The 22,974-nt window shown below is 35.2% G+C and overlaps 1 protein-coding gene across 3 annotated transcripts in view; it reads right to left on the reverse strand.

The window, feature by feature from the left end:
- LOC122533580 (KN motif and ankyrin repeat domain-containing protein 2) overlaps positions 1-22,752 on the reverse strand; it is an 82,185-nt gene extending 59,433 nt beyond the window's left edge. Inside the window, exon 1 of one of the 3 annotated variants that reach the window (XM_043663439.1) lies at positions 22,572-22,752. The gene's annotated coding sequence lies outside the window, so the exon portion shown is untranslated. Of the gene's footprint in view, positions 1-4,246; positions 4,326-22,571 lie in introns of those variants that run through there. The other 2 variants (XM_043663442.1, XM_043663440.1) reach the window with 2 other exon arrangements.
- Between the last annotated feature and the right edge of the window lie 222 nt (positions 22,753-22,974).

Here is a 22,974-nt window from a genome sequence, read left to right on the forward strand (position 1 = left end):
GAACGAATGAGGATCGCAGGAAGAAATATTATTATAACGAGTCGTTGGAGGATATTAATTAACTTTATAAATTGATTTATGATTCGAAATGAACATTTAAATTTACCTAACGACTCGCTATTATTTATTCCATTCTGTCGAGGCGAATGAATTTATGGAAATTATCCATTTCTTCAGAATTGGATATCAATCGCGTATTTGCGTAACGAGGTTAATAAACAGTGCTGTTGATCAATTTGGCTTCCGAGAAGCTCGACATCGGAACGGAACGCTGATTGAAGAAACAATCAACAACTTTCTCAGAGAAACATTGGAACCTCAGCAAGAAGTTCCCTCTGCGTCGGTAAGGACGCAGCCTTAACACAGCACGTACACACAGACTCATTGTTAGAGGAATGGAGAGAGAAAGAGAGAGAGAGAGAGAGAGAGAGAGGAGAGAGGATCGAAGGAAGGATCGTGGAATGAAAATCGAGGCGTGACGACGGTATAAATAACGCTGACACGAGGAGCACGCGTAACGGCGATCCTTGAAGACGATTTTCTCGGTCGCGTACCAAGGAATTCCAAATGACACGCGTATTTTCTACAAGCGTGCCTAAATCGCCGGCTCAAGGTGAGACCGCGATTCGATAAACCTTCCCTTCGGATTTGTCGAACACCTAACGCATTTGCACGTGGACTTCTTCGAAATATATATCCAGCAAGCTCTAGATAGATTAATTGTATTTTTTTCTATTTTCTTTATATTTGACTATATTTTTTTCTATTTTCTCTATATTTAACTATATTTTTTCTATTTTCTTTGTATTTAACTATATTTTTTCTATTTTCCTTATATTTAACTATATTTTTTCTATTTTCTTTATATTTAACTATATTTTTTCTATTTTCTTTATATTTAACTATATTTTTTTCCATTTTCTTTACATTTAACCATATTTTTTTCTATTTTCTTTATATTTAACTATATTTTTAACTATTTAATTTATATTCAACTATATTTTTTCTATTTTCTTTATATTTAACTATATTTTCTTTATATTTAACTATATTTTCTTTATATTTAATCATATTTTTTTCCATTTTCTTTACATTTAACCATATTTTTTTCTATTTTCTTTATATTTAACTATATTTTTAACTATTTAATTTATATTTAACTATATTTTTTCTATTTTCTTTATATTTAACCATATTTTTTCTATTTTCTTTATACTTAACCATATTTTTTCTATTTTCTTTATATTTAACTATATTTTTCCTATCTTCTTTATATTTAACTACACTTTTTTCTACTTTTCTACATTTAACTATACTACATTAATTGCATTCGACTTTCATTATATTCCTTTATTATTAACAGACACGTAATATTGCATTCAAACGAACTCGCCTCCTCATTTGGAGAAAATTCGCGCTTATTAATTGCACTCGTTCAAAGTAATAAGTGATACAAATCGAGGAATTTAATCAAAATAGAGAATGAACAAGCATTCGTCCGTTTAATTCAATTAAGTACACTCATTTCCCCTCATTTCTCGTTTTTCAGTTTCCAAATTTATAATCATGGAACCGTAAATTATAAATTAATTTTATTTGCATTTCTGCTTTCCATATTCTTCTTTCCTCTATCTTCTTTATCTCTATCGTTAACTGTACAAATACAATCTTTTCTATTCCCCCTCACGATTCTTTCCCTCCCTTTTATTAGACCTAATTTCATAATTCTATTTTCTTCCCCAATCTTCTCCAACCTTCATATCTCTCTGCCTCCAATTGAAGAGCTTTTCGACACCCATTTTCCAGCAATTTTCGAGAAACGAATTACTGTTATATTATGAGTTACATTACCGTCGATAATTAGGCAGGTTTGATAATAACTTTTGTAGCTGTGACAGTAAATGCTCGTGTGTTGCAAGATTTATGGAATTCATCATTGCCGAAATCATTTTTGATGAAGGTTGCGCAGACCAAGGTTGCCTTTGAAAGTTGTTTTCTAAGCAGTTGAAAGAAGGCAGCTAGCTCCACTCTTTGCAAAATAGTGATCCTCCACTTGTAAAAAAAAAAAAAAAAAAAAAAAAACAGGTAGCTCCAATTAAATGAAGTTTACGAAAATTAAATCGGAATGAGTCTAAATCGGATGGAGTATTTTTATTTTTCATTTCGTTTCATATAAAACTAATCTAAAAGCTGCCTTCTCATCGCCTCAGTTGTAAGGAAAGAAAGGAAGTCTAAAAAAATCCGTTTGTACCGACGGAATTATGTTACAGGATAATGGATACGTAATCTCCTTTTTCTTTGGCGTATTCTATTTTGGCGTACCGTTTATCACGGATCAAGGTCCCGGATTACAATAACAAAGCAGGCGTTAAAAGGTGCATTCAGCCTTGTTGGTGTTGCATTGTGAGGGAGGCGGTCCTCCAATTAAAAAAACGGTGATTTATATCTCTACGTCGTTGAACAAGGGAAAAACTGGGACTCACCGTCGGGGTCAAACTCGAATTCAGCTAAAAAAATACGGTTGATTTTCTAGCGTGCTGCGTATGTATATATACACTTGGAGCCCCTAGGCACGAGGTTGATTTTTCTCTCTCTCTTTTTTTTTTTTTTTTTTAAATAAAATGCGTTACACGGTTTCCGTGGGAATTTCGAGTCGACGCGACAGGTTGTATTGATCGATTTAAAATCCATCCCAGTTTTCGAGAAACGCTCTCTCTCTCTCTCTCTCTCTCTCTCTCTCTCTCTCTCTCGACTAGCTGTATGATTAAATATCAAATGAATTTGTCCGACCGTATGAATCCACGTATCGAGCCAACGAGGCGTCATTTTTGCGGGTAACATGAGATTGACGTGTCACAGATAATTATATTCCGTGATTCACGTGAACGCGTGGGACGCGTTCCGTATAATTTAATCGCGCGATTTTATTGACGATTCCAGCGCGCAAAAAACGAGAGGGAAAATGGAGCTTATAAATTCATCGTCAAGGCCCGCTTTCTTCTTGCGAGTCGTATTAGGTAATTTTGACGATGATGTAAGGTATTCGAAAAGAGACACACGTATGTACGTGTGAATCCTTGAAAGATAAAAATCCACTCTAACTGGGAGAGAAAATGAAATTCATGATATTACTTCTTGATTCTTGGTTTTATTTCCTTTTTCTTTTTTTTTTTTTTTGTGTGTTAGTTCTCGATGTGTGAGTAACTCTGGCTAGATAAAAACTTAATTAGAATAGAAATTGCTACGTCGTCGTGATATTTTTATCAATTCATTTCGCTTCTGGCCATTTAATGTCACGGCGAGTGAGTCAGGTGGATAATATATTTTAGAACGTGAAATGAATATTCCTGGCGAATGTAGATTTTTATAGCCGATATCTGGCTTATACTATCGATTATTCTATTTTGTCAGAACTCGGCGCTTAAAATATTCCGCCACGGTCGAGTGCACGTGAATAAATTATTTATTAGACGGTGATTCGAAATCAGTTGTCAATGTCGAGTGAGATTTCGCTGCGTCGACCACTTGCCCCGATACTTCTTCAATTATATTTCAAACTTTCCTACTACTCGTAATTAGCAAGTTCTATATAAAAAAAGGAAATATTAATGTCTCTACTTAAAAAAATTCACAAGCTTTAACTTAGCTTGAATTAATCAATTTAAATCTTTATAATTACTTCCAGTGATATTAACAATCGTTGAAATCATTTATCAACAAATGTATTTATCTTAAAAAAAATTGTACTGAAGATTGCTTTGTCATTTTTTTAACAAATCACAAACAAATCACAGAGAAAGTTTCGTATACATTTACAGGGGGGATTTAAAAATGCAAAAAAAGTAGAGAATACACATAATATTTACAAATATATATATATCGAAAATTTGTAAATATATATATATATATTTGTAATATAGAATACACAATACAATAGTAATAGAACATATATACATGTAATAGAATACACACAATATTTACAAATATATATATATGTGTTCTATTACTATTGTATTGTGTATTCTATATTACAAATATATATATATATTTACAAATTTTCGATATTATATATATATAATAGATATATATAGATAAAATATCGAAATATCGAAATATCGAAAATTCACTTGTTACAAATTTCTCAATACCACAGAGAGAGAAAAAAAAAAAAAATTAAATCCACGTCGATATTAATCTCAAAAAATTCCCAAACTTTGGAAGATCGATTAAAAATTCGGCTGCTCACCCGAAACAATTCCAAATCCTTTAATCTCAGTGATATTAATGATCGATGATTCGTTAGCTCTACCGTAAATACCATAGTGGATCGTCGATCGTCTAGGTTGAACACGATGTGCACGAACGGCCGATGATTAATGCGAGTTCCTCGCACGAACTCTACTATTTCGCCCTCGAGTTAGCGTGTTTCGCGAATGTTTATGCCAACAAACGGATCTTGTCTTCTCCTGTGTAAATTGTCATACTCATCCGGCGATAAAAGCTGCCTTTAACTTGGATAAACTCGATTTATTCACGCACCAAGTTGAATTTATCGTACGTATATGTGTGTATGTGTGTGCGCGCGTGTGTGTGTGTTTTGAGATAAGGTAATCGAATTTATATCGATGCTGCTTACATCACTTCCATGTACACACTGTTATTTTGAAAAGGTACGAGCGTCTCGATGTTGTAAGACATTATTATTCCTCTTTTCACAGACTGTTTCGCCGTTGTATAGGTCGCCTTTTATTTTCTCTTCTTTTCACGTTCGTAACAATCGGATATTACCGATTGTTGATTTTAATTGCAGCACACGCGTTGCGACATGAAATTATTTCTTCATAATTGTAAAAGTACGTAATACGAAAGTGGAATTGTGTATTATTAATTAATTGGCAGGGAAAAATTCCATTTTACAATCGGAAATTATTTAATCGAATATCTAGATAATTTAACTAGACATATAAACGTCGGAGGAGGAGTGTTCTCTGTTCTCGATCGATATCGTTGAGTTATTATCGTCGGACAACAGCAACAGGTTTGGTTACGTTAATAAAATTAAAATTTAGAATGTTACATCATAAAGATAAAATTTTATGTTACAAGAAAAAAAAAAAAAAAAAAATGAAATTTAGAATGCTACATTACAAAAATGAAATTCACTTCGTATCGTAATACGAAAGCCGTAAATAAAATTAAAATTTAGAATATTACATCATGAAGATAATATTTTATGTTACAAAGAAAAAAAAATGGAATTTAGAACGTTACATTATAAAAATGAGATTCACTTCGTATCGTAATACGAAACCCGTAAGTAAAATTAAAATTTAGAATATTACATCATAAAGATAAAATTTTATGTTACCAAAAAAAAAAAAAAAAATGAAATTTAGAACGTTACATTATAAAAATGAAATTCGTTTCGTATTGTAATACGAAAGCTGTAAATAAAATTAAAATTTACAATATTACATGATAAAGATAAAATTTTAAGTTACAAAAAAAAAAAAAAGAAAATGAAATTTAGAACGTTACATTATAAAAATGAGATTCAGTATCGAAATAAAATAATACGAAAGCCATAAATTTTCCATAAACACGTGTTATGTAGGAAGTAATTGAATAACTCCGTGCTCTAGCGCTATGTATTTCCCTCATCTCGTATAATTACCCAGATACGTGATTTTCGCAGAGGAAAAGCCACGAGCCGGTTCATAATGGAGCACGCGCTCGCGAGTGTTGCTAATTTAATGAAAAAAAGATCGCATACCGGGAGTGCATCAGCATGCCGGTTGATTCGCCGGGCACGATTATCGTTCGAGTAATTACCAAGCATGTGCGCGACGAGGACGAAAAAACTCGATCGAAAGAGCCAGCTGAACAAACTATAATTTATTTCGTCTGGCTTATTACCTATCCGCGGATCTCTGTGGTTAGACTTTCGATCCAATGATTTTCATACTTCTCGCCCTTTAATTCTCGATTCAATCATTATCTTACTTTCCACCCCGCGGGTTATCGTTGCATGCAATTCAAACAACGTGTCAAAAATAATAATAAGAATACATAAGAATCTCTCAATTTTTACAGTGAAGAGAATAACTCAATTGAATAAAATTGTCGACAATTTCAATTGTTGTAACTGGATTGCAGATTTCTATGCATTTATGGAAAATAAAAAATGAAATAAGTTTATGTGTGAAACGTAATGTGTAAAACGTCGTCTAGAGTGGAGTGTTTATAGTAATGTACAGTAGCGTTCACGGATTTATTATTCAGCGTTTTTCTTGGCTGATCAACTGTAGAAAAATAAAAGAGGACAAAATTGTACTGTCTTTTTGTATACAACGTAATGGTGCGCAACAATTTTTTCTAGTCATGCTGTTTTTTGAGAGCTGAAGGTGATCTTCAATTTTTTATATGGAATAACGTCAATTTTATATATAGAATATATACTGAGAGTATCCATAAGTAATGTCGTTTTTTTGATACTGTACAAAATTTTATTTTATTTAAATTTTTTTAAGTCACTAGATGACATTGTTTAATAAATTTGCAAAGAACGATATTACTTATGGGTACTTCTATTTTATATATATATATTAAACTATTCAGCGTGAATATGTGTGTTCAATGTGAATATTTCATATTCTACGCTTTTAGGTTTGTACCGTTACCTACTGTTACAGTGTATGAAACATACAAAACTATTTTTTGAGGCTTACGGTACTATATATACTATTTATGATTTATGGTACACTCAGCATGTCAAGTTAGGAATTTTTGGAGTTAGGAATTTCAAGTTTAGTTCATTCAAAATTCAATTTATTTTGGAGTTAGCAATTTCAAGTTTAGTTCTTAGAAATTTCAAAATGCACAGAAATCTACCGTCTAGTTACAATCGCGTAAGAAAAATCACATAACGTTTTCGACAAAAAAAAAAAAAAAAAAACATTACACAACGTAAAATCATTTTTGACAAAAAGAAAAAGAAAATAAAGTGAGAATGAACTCGGAAGTGTCGGTGGAGGTTTCACGCTTTCGAATGAAATCAAATGCATATACGATTTCTCTTGTTTGTTTTCTTGCGAAGTTGTAACAGTTCAAATTATTAATTATTTATTCGACGTTATGCTCTTCACTATATGCACCGCATACTACACTTGACGCGTAACGATTCATTTCAAAGGAAGAAAATCTTCAAAGAGCAGGGAGATCGAATTTTGATAAATGAAGTCTCTACAAATATAACGTTTCCATGACGGACGTTTTATTCCTTAGTATTGACAAATAGAGTACACGCATCAATCCGCCTTTTTTCCTCTCTCTCTCTTTTTTCTTTTGTTGGACAAAACGAACACGGGAAACGCATCTGACTGTTTACCGATGATTGGGATTGCATGCCTCGCGGATATATATGCATATATATATATATATATATAAGTGTATATTTTCTCGAGAGAGCATGCTGCGACATGAGGTAATAAGACAGGAGAAATTTATACGACTTCCGGATCGTTTCAAAGGATTCATCTTTGCAACGAGTGGCCGTCTCTCTCTCTCTCTCTCTCTCTCTCGTTTCGAGAATTTCACTTTGAATCTCCTTGTCGACGTTGTTAAAAAAACCGTTTAATATTTTAAAATAAAGTTGTTTCAACGCCGGAAACACGGTGCAGCGATTGTCAGCATTGTAAAGTAGAACGCGGGGAACATTTATCGAGGATTTCAAGACCGTACGTGCATGCGTAAAATTGTTGTTTACTCGGCCGGAGTTAATTAACTTCTACTTGCAGAGGTCGATTAATTTCTACTTGTATACCACCCTTTTGATTTATTCTTGATTATTATCGTATTACTACATAACTAACGTTATTTTCGCGCATTAATTATCGTGTCGCGATCAATAAGTTGCGACATACGTGGAAATTATGTTTCCCCTCCAGCGAACTCGGGATCGTGACGTAGACACCGGGGCGCGGAGTGAAATATATCGTATTAAATGATATTACCCAACCCGTGCCGACATCATTCTAATTTTCCCTCCTGTTGTTGCTCTTTCGCTCCTAATTTTCGACACGTTGAGTTGAAAGCTTCTCGTTTCTCGATTTTCTGCGACGCTGCCATTTAAAAAAGTACTTTGCGCGTCGTCAGAAAATGTGAAAATTTTCGTTTCAAACGAGAAAGCTAAATGGATATAATCCCTCCTTTCTTTTCTCTTTTGAAGTTTTAAGATTGCCTTTGTTTCCGTTTTAAAGCCACTTCGCGTCGCTCGCGTTTGAAAGAGAGACAAATTACAGAGTCGTTTGAATCGAACAGCGTCATTGTTGGCTGCAGTCGAGCGGCAAACGTAACGTTCTGGTTAATTAAAAATGGACGCGTATCAGGCGAATAACGATGTTAAATGTAGCCGTGAGCGGATTACGTATTCGCGGAGCGTATTTCAAGGCGATTACGTTTGCTCGATGACGACATTTACACGTGTCGTGCACCGTGCACCGCCGAGTTATTCCCATCAGCTATCAAAAGCCTAACAGCGATCGTCTCACTGGCGATTATTATACTCCGTACTTACAACCGTCGCGGAGGGAATAATGTCAAGGTCGTTGGATGCGTCCATAAAATCGCATCAATTGAACAAATCCGTAAGAACGATGTAATCACTGGCTTGATGAGATAAATATACACATGTGTGTACGAACGCTACAGATTCATCTTTCGTTGAAAGTTGAACTGTCGGTTGGCTGCGAATTAAATGTCGAAAAGAGTCCAGCAGAAAATGATATCGATACAATTTATAATTCTTTAGAATATAATTCTGCTTGCAGATTTGCAACGTTGTGTATTTTAGTGATTTTTTTATAAAATACACGAATAAAGTTTGTGTTGTATTATAAACTAATTCCTTCGATACAATCTTTATGCTCTGGTGCTACGAGGCCGATTTTCCAAAAATTGTGTATGTCTGTTATCACGACTCTTCTTTAGAATACTTTAAAAATTAATTCACTTGAAGCTTTTGTCTAGTGTGTAAAAAAATTGGCAGATTTAGATCAGCTTCGACAGATAGATTCGTCTTGTATAATTTAACGTAAGATTAAAGAAATTTGCTTTAGATAAAACTGTACAGAGTTACATTGCATCTCGATGAAATGGCCACGGATATTATACTGTCACATATTATACTGTTTTGCTGCTTTCGTATATTTAATTCAAATCTTTAGCAATTACCAACTCTACAATATACGATGAAATGTGCATATTACTTTTTCTATGAAATGTAATTGTATTTCAAAGAAAATTCTTTCAGAAGAATAATATTTTGCAGTTTCTGTGACCCATTTCTCCTCTATTTTTTTTTTTTTTTTTGTTTTTCTTTTTCTAGATTGGTCATGTTTTGCTGAATAACAGAAATAACAGAAATAATAACAGAAATTTAATTATCGTAATTAATTTAAGTCTCAAACGAAGAGCGAATGATATTGCGTCAAACGAGGTCACGAGAAAATTCAGACGACACATTTGAATTAATTCCCTTGATTATAAACCACGTCATATAACATATTAATTTTCCAATTATCGTGCCAAACAAACTGAAGAAGAATCTAATTAATCATCTCCGTTGCAATATTAATTTTTTGCCAGTGGGAATTATTATTAATCGGAAATTGCAATGAGAGCGGAAGAGAGAGAGAGAGAGAGAGAGAGAGAGAGAGAGAGAGAGAGAGAAATTCCCCGTTCTCCAAGTTAAGTTCTGCAAATGGAAATGAAACGCTGAAATCTCCTCCGCAATTATGCGTTCGTTTCTACAAATAGTAAACTAGCTCGTTAAACAGAACTTTGGCAAATACTGGCGAACAAATCTTACGCGAAACTCGCTTTCCATCGAGCGAAAGGTTCGTAGTCGGGGGTTCGTAGTCGTTTCCCGATTTCAGCGAGGAAAGCCGGCTTCGTTTTCGCGAAATGACACAAACATTCGTGGAGCGATCCCCCCCACTACATATTAACCTTTTGCGCTGGAATGACGTACGTGCCACGTACGTCATGAATTTTCTGACCCAAATTGCAACATCTTCTCAGTTTCAAATTTATTTCGCCTGGGTTACATTTAAATATATGATAAGTTTATTACTTCTTGATAATTTCTTCTTCCAGTGATATCATATCGACGAGTTCAAAGGAAAAAGGAAGCGACGAATTATTGTATACGGTCACTCGTTATGGTCCGCGCCAACCAGTTGCTAGCGAAAGGGGTTAACCTCTTGCGCTGGAATGACGTGCCACGCTCGTCGAGAATCTTTTTGTTCCGAAATTATAATATTTTCTCAGTTTTAAGTATACTTAAGTAAAACAAAATAGGCGAAATAAATGATAAATTTATTACTTCTCAATAATTTCCAGTGATATCATGTGATATCGACGAGTTTAAAAAGATAGCGACGAATTATTGTATACGGTCCGGTCACTCGTTAAGGTCCGCAGTCAGTTGCCAGCGCAAGTAGTTAACCTCTTGCGCTAGAATGACGTGCCACGCACGTCGAGAATCTTTTTGTTCCAAAATTGTAATATTTCTTCAGTTTTAAGTATACTTAAGTAAAACAAAATAAGCAAAATAAATGATAAATTTATTACTTCTCGATAATTTCTATCCAGTGATATCATACCGACGAGTTCAAAGGAAAAAGGAAGCGACGAATTATTGTATACGGTCACTCGTTATGGTCCGCGCCAACCAGTTGCTAGCGAAAGGGGTTAACTTCTTGCGCTGGAATGACGTGCCACGCTCGTCGAGAATTGTTTAGTTCCAAAATTATAATATATTCTCAGTTTTAAGTATACTTAAGTAAAACAAAATAAGCAAAATAAATGATAAATTTATTACTTCTCAATAATTTCTATCCAGTGATATCATACCGACGAGTTCAAAGGAAAAAGAAAGCGACGAATTATTGTATACGGTCACTCGTTATGGTCCGCGCCAACCAGTTGCCACGCACGTCGAGAATTTTTTGTTTGAAAATTATAATAATTATTTTGACACATCTGAATCCGTTTTCTTTTTTTTTCGAAGATGGTTTTATTTTACTGTGTAACGAATGGGAATATTTGGACTCTTGAAAATTGTTAAAATTCAAATGTCCTTAAAAATTTTTTCGCGACTGGACTCATCGCGGTTTTGAAGTTTTCTTTTTACAATGCCTCCCTAAAACTTGCTGTACGACTTTTTCTTCATTATTTTATTGAACTTTGAATATCGAGGCTAGACGATGGATTTGTTTGAATATTTGTCATTCGATCCTGTGTGTCTTTTCACGAAGTTACAACAAATATCGATAATTTCTCATCGTTGTTTCAGTTCTTCTATCCACACAGAAAGTATCGAAAATTTCTTATTGATTAGATTAAAAAAATTTACTCAAAGTTCCACTTTGATTTCCTCTTTTATATTCAAAATGAAATATCCGTACGTCCATGAATATTTTTTTAATTTACATATTATTGCATATTTCGTGATTTTCTGATAATTCCGATTGAAATGTTTGAACTATCTTCTAGATTCGCAAATGCTAATATCCATCGGATTTGTCATCAGACACGTCGAAAGTTCCAAACAAACATGTGTACGCACGTAACATGGGAATTGTGGAAAATTGAATACGAAGTTAAAATGTCACGGGAGCAAACCTGGAAAATTGCTATCGAGTTATCGATAACGTTCGCTCGCCACGAGTTCGTCGTTGCATTCGATGAACTTTCTACGGTCGGTTTAACGAGCTTCAGAGGCATTCCGCCAAATAAGGATTTCGTTCGCCTGAAGAGACGATCGATGAAAGGTAATGAATAAGTTGAGTTACAGTTGGAAGCGGTTACAAGCTAGCAACGCCGCTGTCTCGGCTGGTAATTAACGAGAGAGAGAAAGAGAAAGAGAGAAAGAGAGAGAGAGGAGAGAACTTTCGTTTCTCTCTTATTTCATCTGCGCGGTTAATTTCGCGTCAAGTTTCGGCCATGTAAAGGGTTTCGCCTGTGTTTCAGCGCTTATTGTCTGCTTATTCTGCTCGTTCTTCCCACGTCTTCTCTCGTTACAGCCGAACTATCTCCTTTCCGCTTGCGACTTCGCTTTTCTTTCGACGTAACTTTTTATTTAAGCTTGTCGTTTCATTTGGGTTAGGTTCGTTTCTGGCTCAGTTTAATTGTCGCTTGTTTCCCTTCCGCGGCGATTTATATAATTTCCTTTCGACGTAATTTTTTTTACTCAAGCCCGTTCATTCCTTCGGATCTGTTTTTAAATTTTTAGAAAGTAGGAGAAGACTCCATTTTTACTTAAGACGTTTTAACTTTCCTTGCCTCTCGAGATAAGAATGGGAACGACGCATAAAACATTCGAGGACTCGAGCAGAAGTACAGCTTTTTAGATAGACGTGAGTTCAGTAGTTGTACTTCTAATATACTCATACTGTTACAAATATTTCTATTTTTTTTTTAAATTTTACATCATTTATATTTTATTTTTTTTTTATTTTATCATTTTATTAACACTAGAACTTATCGACTACTAAAGTGTTATATTCGTAGCAAAGAAATTAAAGTGCATGATGCAAGGAAAAGTTAATAATACAATAAAGAACACAAGCTTTTATCGGTGTATCTTATTATTTATCAAAAATCACTTGAACATTTAAAAATATGTCATAAACACAATTTCGTTAGAGAAATTATAAATTAGTCATTTTTCACCACTTTGGTAGTTAATTCATATTTCACTATTCTATATTATTGTATTTTGCTAAATTTTAATACTAAAATTTTTAAGTTATTTATATTCAGAAATTTAGAATTTTAGAAATTCTAGAATTTCTAAAGTTTTAAATTATTTATATTTAGAAATTTAGAATTTTAGAAATGGCACTTGAATCCAGAAGGAAGTTCCTAACTCTTAAACACGCACTAAAAAAGTCTCATCCACTCCAAATAATCCTTCCTATAACAACATCTTCTCCAATAGATATAAAGCTTTCTACATCAATAAACCCAAAATTCCCTTCCCTTTCTATGTCAGACTTACTAAAATCCTTCAATCTACCACCTTTCAAAATCCACCCCATCATTGAACGTAAACCACCACAAATCCCTCCATGGACAATAAAAGCAATCCCAACAAATACCAATGTTGCCGAACTCCCCAAAAAAATCCTCAGCCCAAATGACCACACAACTCGATTCCTAGAACTAAATAACAACTACTCTCAACACAGCAAGATTTACACTGATGGGTCAAAAATGGACACTGGAGCTGGATACGCCATTATCACAGAAAAAGCTAAAAAAACACAAAATCCCCCTTCTTCCTCATCTATCTTCACAGCCAAAACTTATGCCATCCTGGAAGCCATTAAATAAATAACGAAGCCCAGATCGTCATATACACCGACTCCAAAATCCCTAACGAAGCCATATGATCAAGAAAACCAACTAATATCCACCATCCAAGAACTAAACCACAACCAACCTAACACAAACGCCACAGTCATCTGGATTCCAGCACATCAAGGAATAGAAGGAAATGAAAAAGCCGACGCAGCAGCAAAAGGAGCCACAGTTCCCTCACTTACTAACAATCGCAATCATCTTCCAATCCCCTGCGACGACCAAATAATCCATTGCAAAAAAATAGCAAAAGAATGAATGGAACAATACATGGAAAACAACTAAGAGCACCCAACTACACAAAAGTATCCAAGACTTTCACCAGCAAACATCAAACCTTAACAAGAGGAAAGAAAGATATATAATTATCATACGCCTGAGAATCGGTCATACCAAGCTGACACATGAACACAAAGTCAAAAAAAACTACACCACCCACCTGCACTCATTGCAATAACCCGACATACTGCACGAATGTCACACCACAGAAATCCAAAGACAGAAATATCAACGCAAACATAAGCCTGACTTCTCAAAATGACATACAAAGAGTATTAAAATATCTCAAAAAACATAAACTACTACACACGTATCTAATGGCACCTCGCTCTAATGTCGATGCGACATTAAAGAAACATAGAAGAAGAAGAAGAAAATCTCGAGAATTTCGGAAATTTAGATTTAAATTTTAAATATCAGTCAGTGTCGATGAGACTTCAGTAAGTTTATAAGACATGCGACTTATGCTTTTTACGTGAAACGATACATCAGTGTTAATTGTTGGTAGCACAGTGTATTAGCTTCCATTCGACGCGAAAAATGTTAACATCACGCCAATTGACATCAGAGATAAAAATGCGCGCGGATTAGCATAGAAGCGACTAGAACGTACATGCGCTAAATACCCCCCCTTTGTTGCAAGTCAAACAAAACGGCTATTACAAATAGTTACGTAACGTGTGCACATGTGCAACGATGCTTGTGGACGCACATGCACTCGAACAGCACGTCGGGGACCGGAATAAGGATTCTTCTCTCTCGACGAATTAAGATAAAAATTCACTTGTGTATACTCATCGACGATGCACGATAAACATCAATTAATGTATCCATTAGCAGTCGCTGTTTGTATATTTGAATGGGCGAGAGTAAATTACAAGAATTGTCGTTCATATCATAAAATTGACAAAAAGTCACCGAATTCCTCAAATAATTAAAACGTTGCGATTCGAGGAATGTCCCAATTTCAGGCTTGAATGTATGTAAATCGGTTGAACACGTACGTGACATTATACGCTGTGCATAAACGAATACAAGCAGTGTGAAGTAACGTTCAACAATTTCCAGCCCCTTATTACCGAACTCATCGGTATTCGAATCGCACGAATGTCGAACCAACTGTCCACGATTCTCGTCCCCTGTGAATTTCACACGAACCGGTTCCAATTTTCGGGAGAGTAATCTTTTACCAGATTGCTGAACGTTGCCAGAAGACGCACAAGAGAATTCCACCAACTTCCACACCTGACACCGATTGCCAAACTCTCCGGGCGTGATTACGCTGCGAAAATAATTACTTACTGCCAAAAAAAGAGAAGCAACACCGCCCGTTGCCCAACTTTCGCGCGCCAGACATGTTTGAGGTCTCCTTTAGCAAAAACGAGGCTCGTTTCCCTGAGGACTGTGGATGCTGTTGTTTCGACGAGTTCGCGTGACAAGGGAACTTCAATTAAGAGGAAGAACGATGAAGGATTAACCTCTTGAAATGACATGCCACGCACGTCGAGAAGTTTTTGTCCCAGATTGCAACATTTTCTCATTTTTATGTATATTTAAGGGGTCAGGACAGTTTGAAATTTTCGAAAAATCGACTTTTTTTTGTTTTGTTTTGTTTTAAATAGTAGTTTGAGGTCTTAGAAATAAGATACAAAAGGTCCTAGTCTTTAAAACGACTTATCTTAGGGTATAATAATAAATCGTAATAAATAATAACAAATAATAATAAAAAATCGTAAATAGTAATAAAAAATCGTAATATACAATAATAAAAAATAAATTTATATAATAATAAAATCAATTATACAGAATAATTGAATTTCTATCACTGTTTACAACTTTAGGCAGTATTATAAAGTGTAAATCGTGTGATTCAAATATTACTTTTGGTGAATCGAATATTAGGGGACTTGGATTCAATTTAGTTGTGATTTGTAAGAACCGCGAGTCGCGATATATAAGTAAAAAAAGTATGTAAATGATATGAAAAATGAAGTTTTGAAACGCGTTTCTCTCGGAACTAGGTTTTTAGAAACGGTGTGCAAGATATCTTGGAATCTAATCAACCCATTACTGTGAAACTTGGTACGTATCGTTAGTGTAACATTTACTAGGGATTGACGATCGGACATTTTTTAATTTTTAACAATTTCGAAAAAACGTAGAAATTTTTGGCATAAATTCGATACATCAGAAACAAATAGCTGGTATTTTCATAATTTCCACAAAAATCAAAATGTTGGATCGTCAATCCCTAGAGGATATTGTTCACTTTTGAACTATTTTCGCCTTTTTGTTGCAACTAATCCTGTTTCGCTGGAATCATGCACACCTATAGGCAATGTAAAAAAAAAGTTATCGTAAAAGGATGCCGTTAAAAAGTTAAACAAGAGCCCTCTATTTTTCTCTTTTAATGTTGCTTTTTATAGTTCATAATGTGTTAAAATAAACCACAAAAGCTCATGTCAAATATGTGCTTTTGTTTTACTAACCAAAATTACTCCAAAGTATTCGTAATTTTTAGGCCCGTCAAATTATCCTGCCCCCTCAACTGAAGTTTGTTACTTCTTAACCATTTCTATCCAGTGATGTCATACCGACGAGTTCAAAAGAAAAAAAAGCGACGGATTATTGTATACGGTTCGGTCACTCGTTATGGTCCGCAATCAGCTGCCAGCGCAGATAGTTAATCTCTTGCGCTAGCACGTCGAGAATTTTTTTTTGTTCCAAAATTGTAATATTTCTTCAGTTTTAAGTATACTTAAGCAAAACAAATAATAAATTTATTACTTGTCAATAATCTCTATCCAGTGATATCATATGATATCGACGAGTTCAATAAGATAGCGACGAATTATTGTATACGGTTTGGTCACTCGTTATGGTCCGCAATCAGTTGCCAGCGCAAGTGGCTAACCTCTTGCGCTGGAATGACGTGCCACGCACGTCGAGAATTTTTTTTGTTCCAAAATTGTGATATTTTCTCAGTTTTAAGTATACTTAATTAAAACAAAATAGGAAAAATAAATGATAAATTTATTACTGCTCGATAATTTCTATCCAGTGATATCGTACCGGCGAGTTCAAAAGAAAAAGAAAGCGACAAATTATTGTATACGGTTCGGTCACTCGTTATGGTCCGCGACCTATTTGCCAGCGCAAGAGGTTACTCTTTCTCTTTCTCTTTCTCTCTTTTTCTCTCTGACTGCTAAAAACATTGAAATTACGCGTATCCGGCAGAATATAGACGCTAATGGCTGCCTGGTTGATGGCCGAACGATTATCAGAGATAACTCGATAAAACTTCGGCAGCGTTAATTACGGGCACCGAAGGGATCTGTGCACGCTCGAGGGCATAACTGGCCTGGCACGGCGGAGAGAAGAGAAAAAAAAGGAACGCGAGAGGAGTTTGTCGCGATGCTAACAGGCACGCGTCCTTATATGCATCGAAAGAAATCGCCGCGCGAGATAAATCGCGAGATGAGAATGTGGCTGTTCGTCGTCGAGCGTGTATTATAAATATCGCCGCGTCTGTCGTTGCGGGTTTAAAGGGAACCGCGACGTGTCAATTCGCAGTGGCGATCGTGCGTGATAAATAATCGGGTGAATGTCACGGATGAATGGGATTCCGGAACCAGAGCCAGAGTATCGGAAGCAAACTTTTGGCGCGAGAGAGGAAATTGATTTAGGAAATTTTGGTTTGTTGGAGAGTGAGGATGATTCGATTAAAAAGCGAAGAGGAAATGCGATTACCATGGCCAGGGTAATATAGGGAAACTTCCGATGCGATAGGAAATTGATTTAGGGAGGTTTTGGATTAAACACGTTTAACTCTGTGACACATAATATTTTTTTTTTTTTTGGTTTGTTTGATTTTTGATTTGGTTTGCGAGATTCTTTTCTTTTTTTTTTTTCTTCTTTTTCTAAAATTAAAAAGCAAGGTGCTTTGTAAATCTTTTATCTACCAGCGCTAACGATCTACGCCGGATGTGCGTTTTGTCTCTTTCATGGAGATTTGAAATTTTCTAACGCGATTATCTCTCTGAAATTATTCGTGGACGTGTTTATTGAAGACATTGGCACGTTCGCGCGTAGGCGATGTATACGCAAACACGTTTCTGCATTACTATTTACTTTATTTATTTGTTTAATAACAGTGTTTCACGCCGTGCAAAACATTGAATTCCATGAATTTGTTTGTCTTGATAAATATATATATATATAATTCTTCGTGCTTGCTGTAAATTGTTGATTAACCTATATTTGATAGTTCATCGAGAGACATATAAGCAGATTATTTCGTATTTATTTAGAACAGTTTTGCACTTATCTCTCTCAAATATCATCACTCTTAATGTGCCAGTATCCATAAATAAATACCAATTACTAATCTGTTTGACAAGACGTGGTCGTGCTTGAAAAATAAAACAGATATACCGCGTTTATGATGTTCAATTCGCACAATAAAGTATTTTACATTTTGCACACATGTGACGAAAGTGTTGTCTTGGCTGTCACGATTATTATTAAGCTTGCCTTCTTTTTCTCACATGTTGGTGAATAAATGAGTCTGGACTCGAAAAAAAATAAATAAATTAATTTGATCTCAATGAATGGTGTTCGTAGTCAAACAAATTATTTTTCTTTTTCTCCAAGTTCACATCTAAAGAAATAAACTATGGCGATGTTATCCACGCAAATTATTTTCAAATAACCTCGCGATAGTTTGCTTTACGTTATCTCGCGAACAAGTGAGTTCAGATTCGAAAGAAAATAAGTCAATTTGCATTAATTTGTAAAATGTGTAATTAATTTGATCTTAATGAATAGTGTTCGTAATGAAGGAAATTATTTTTCTTTTTCTCCAAGTTCACATCTAAAGAAATAAACTATGGCGATGTTATCCGCGCAAATTATTTTCAAATGGCCTCGCGATAGTTTTGCTTTACGTTATCTCGCGAACAAATGAACTCAGATTCGAAAGAAAATAAGTCAATTTGCACTAATTTGTAAAATGTGTAATTAATTTGATCTTAATGAATAGTGTTCGTAATGAAGCAAATTATTTTTCTCTTTCTCCAAGTTCACATCTAAAGAAATAAACTATGGCGATGTTATCCACGCAAATTATTTTCAAATAACCTCGCGATAGTTTGCTTTACGTTATCTCGCGAACAAGTGAGTTCAGATTCGAAAGAAAATAAGTCAATTTGCATTAATTTGTAAAATGTGTAATTAATTTGATCTTAATGAATAGTGTTCGTAATGAAGGAAATTATTTTTCTTTTTCTCCAAGTTCACATCTAAAGAAATAAACTATGGCGATGTTATCCGCGCAAATTATTTTCAAATAACCTCGCGATAGTTTGCTTTACGTTATCTCGCGAACAAGTGAGTTCAGATTCGAAAGAAAATAAGTCAATTTGCATTAATTTGTAAAATGTGTAATTAATTTGATCTTAATGAATAGTGTTCGTAATGAAGGAAATTATTTTTCTTTTTCTCCAAGTTCACATCTAAAGAAATAAACTATGGCGATGTTATCCGCGCAAATTATTTTCAAATGGCCTCGCGATAGTTTTGCTTTACGTTATCTCGCGAATAAGTGAGTTCAGATTCGAAAAAAAATAAGTCAATTTGCACTAATTTGTAAAATGCGTAATAGTGTTCGTAATCAAGGAAAATTATTTCTCTCTTTCTCCTCTATGTTCGCATCTAAAAGAAATAAATAAATAATGTAACAAATTAGACGATGCTATCCGCGCAAATTATTTTCAAATGGCCTCGCGATAGTTTTGCTTTACGTTATCTCGCGAACAAATGAGCTCAGATTCGAAAGAAAATAAGTCAATTTGCACTAATTTGTAAAATGTGTAATTAATTTGATCTTAATGAATAGTGTTTGTAATGATGCAAATTATTTCCCTCTTTCTCCTAAGTTCGCATCTAAAAGAAATAAATAAATAATGTAACAAACTAGACGATGTTATCCGCGCAAATTGTTTTCAAATAGCGTTTTTCGTTTCGCCTTATCTCGGGAATGAATTGAAAACAAGAATCTCGAGCCCTGTTAATCAGTACACGTTTGATGCGTGCAGTAACGACAAAAGGCAGCGTGTCTTATCGTTGCTATTTCCACGTAACCGAAGTCCACTTGTTTCCACAAGCAGGAGATTATGCGCGTGCGGAATGTAAGCAGCGATCGGATCGCTCGTAAACACGAAGGAATAGCAGAACGTGATATGCAAATCGTAGACGACGGCGTGGGTGTAGTTTGAGCAACCGGCAAAAAGCGTCAAGCTTCGTGATCGAGCGTGCTCGATCCGTTCGTTAGATCACCGTTTAAACTCGGAAGAAACTGCCGATTCTTACAAAATTGGTATTCACCACCGATATTCGTCGCCGAGAAACCTGTATCGTGTATCCAAAAACTTGTTCTCCATGTAGAGTTGAGAACAAAACCGAGTGTCGAGTTAATATCCTGTGAATACTTTAGACTGTGGAAGATTTTTAACTCTGATTTAACAAAGATTCTGGCAGCCAAAAAATATAACGCAACGATAATATAAGAATATAAAAGGGAGAAAATTCTATTAAGTATCAGTTATAGAAATTTTCTAAAAATTGACTCCAATTATTGAAAATACTATCTTCTTTAATTATAATGACAAGAAGTGAGAATTTAATTTTAATTGATAACATGTATGGATAATATAAGGGTTCATGCTCTGCACGATGATTGCGAATGATTTATTGAAAAAAGAAAGAAAATTCTATTAACTATCAGTTATAGAAATTTTCTAGAAATTGACTCCAATTATTGAAAATATCACCTTCTTTAATTATAATGACAAAAAGTGAGAATTTAATTTTAATTGGTGACATGTATGTTTTCTATTTCTTAACAAATTCCATCTGTTTTACATGTAGAGGTGAATAAAAGTAGTTGATGAAAAAAATACTGATTTAAATTCTGTTTAAACTCTGTGACAAAAAATGTGTACATTAATTCAGTTACTTTAAATGAAACCACTAGTTTACCAACATTCTCGAGTCCTATTTGTCCAAAGATGTTTCTACAACACGCAACAGGTGGAAAAAGCTAGGGTACTTTTTCATCATCGAAAATTGTAAAAGTGTGACTAAATTTGTTATACATATTGCTGTGTAAGATTTGTCAAATTTGTTACACGATTTTCCGCCATTTTTTATCGAATCTTGGACATCAAAGTTAAACTTTAAAAATTCAAGAAATTCAACGTTTTGCCATTTAACCCTAATGTTCAAAGTTCGTTTCATAAAATTCAAGATCACGGTAGATTCAGTCATGGAAAAAATTTTTTAAGTTTCCAGAGATATTTGAATTCTTACAATTTTCGAGAACAAAAATATATCCTTGCTGCATTATTAAAATATATCGTTGAAAAAAAACTTAACGTAGGCTTGTCAAAGTGAAGGCCTTGTTCTAAAATAATACCAACTGGATTGTTATGTAACTGTCATGATAATTTTTCATCGAGTGTCCGAATATTTTCGTCCACATACGTATAGTATATACATACTTCAGATTTTGCTACATTTCATACCTCGTCCCATGCAAGAATCGAATGCAAGTTTAAAAAATTTATAACTTCGAGCACGTAACCTAAGCCCTAGGTTATTGACTCCTCTTTTCTGACACGTGAAACGTGCGTATACGGCACGCATGAAATAATTATTCTCAATAACCTATGCATTGTCGCAATTTATGCGTTCAAAGACGCATTAATGAATGCATCATCGGGCCTTGGATCGCTCGTAAGTAAACGTTGAATAACCAGACAAATCGATCGATCGTACATCCTGTATGTCCCCCTTTCGGTTTCTGTATGAGTTAACATTTTTTTTAATTGTTAATTCTGTTAACATTTGTTTTAACTCCGTGCGACATTTATGGCGTGTCACGTCGTGTTACAATGAATTTTAATATGGCCCCACGCTTCTTCGCGTTATTGTCCTTCGGATGACGGATGGAAAGTCACCTACGCGGTTTCCAGATTGAATTTCTGTCTCGTAGCGCCGGATCAATCGCAATTAGCACCTCTGTACCGCGACGTCGTAACAAAACGATCGATCGGCGGATGGAGTTTTCATTCATGGATTTTAGCTCTCGACACGACGGATGATAAAATTAATTGAACCTTCCGAGAAGACTCGGAACGATCGTTATATATATAATACTCGCAACATCGTCGTGTTCCCTCTAATTTTTAATTTATCAAGTTGGCCGGTGTGACTCAATTGATCAAACGAACCATACGTCGAAATCTTCGTTTCAAAAAAAAAAAAAAAAAAAAAAANCAAAAAAAAAAAAAAAAAAGAAAAAGAAAAAGAAAGAAACTCAATGTCTCTTCGAACAGATAAAACAAATACCACCCTCTCATCAGTGTGAAACTACAATCTGAAATCCTCCGTTTCAATAAACAGGCAATAATTTTCGATAGATACAGAAGTGTATTCTCGTTTGTGGCATAAAAACAAACATGGCGCTTGCAAATCGTTCAAAGAACGCTGTTCCCACTGCGCGGCGGTCGCTGAAAGCCATCAGGCATTGAAAAGGGGAACCATGAAAGGGAAGCAATCGCGAATATCATCTATCACTCACTGTCGATCGAACGACCAATCGATAGAGGCGACTGCACGGCGAAATTCGGTTACCGGTTGCTCGATACCGGTTCGTTTCTTTTCTTTCTCTCGTTTTCTTTCTTTCTTTCTTTCTTTCTTTCCGCGGCAATGTCAGTTCGGGATGGCCGCTCCGCGCCGCAGTGAAACCAGCAAGCTCGCCGACCGGTTTCCGTCGCGCGCGCAGCCGCGAAAATCGACTCACCGACCTGTCAATCGTCCGCGTCCTCGACTTGCGTCCCCCTCGTCATCCTGGGTAGGCGATCGATCGATCGGCGCGATCGTTGCTGCGCGCCGGTAGCGGGAAAACGTCGAGGTGTACACGATCGGGACAAATCCACGCGCTGGTCCCCGTACAGACTCGAAGAGGTGACTGGGAGATTCTGAGGACCGACGGTTCTGGTTCACAACTGGTTCTTCTCCTTCTCCTTCGGCCTCTGGCCCCTTCCATGCTCGCTGCAACAGCAAGGAAAGAGAGACACACGTTGTTGTATCGTAAACGTTAGACCGAGCGTGAGATAGAAATAGAGTGACTTCGAAATAGAAAAAGAGAGAAGAAAGAGAGAAAGAGAGAGAGAGAGAGAAGCAGAAAGAGACAGAGTGAAAAGAAGA

This window comes from Frieseomelitta varia, unplaced genomic scaffold (assembly GCF_011392965.1).
Source record: "Frieseomelitta varia isolate USP_RPSP 00005682 unplaced genomic scaffold, Fvar_1.2 scaffold_54, whole genome shotgun sequence".
Taxonomy (NCBI): domain Eukaryota; kingdom Metazoa; phylum Arthropoda; class Insecta; order Hymenoptera; family Apidae; genus Frieseomelitta; species Frieseomelitta varia.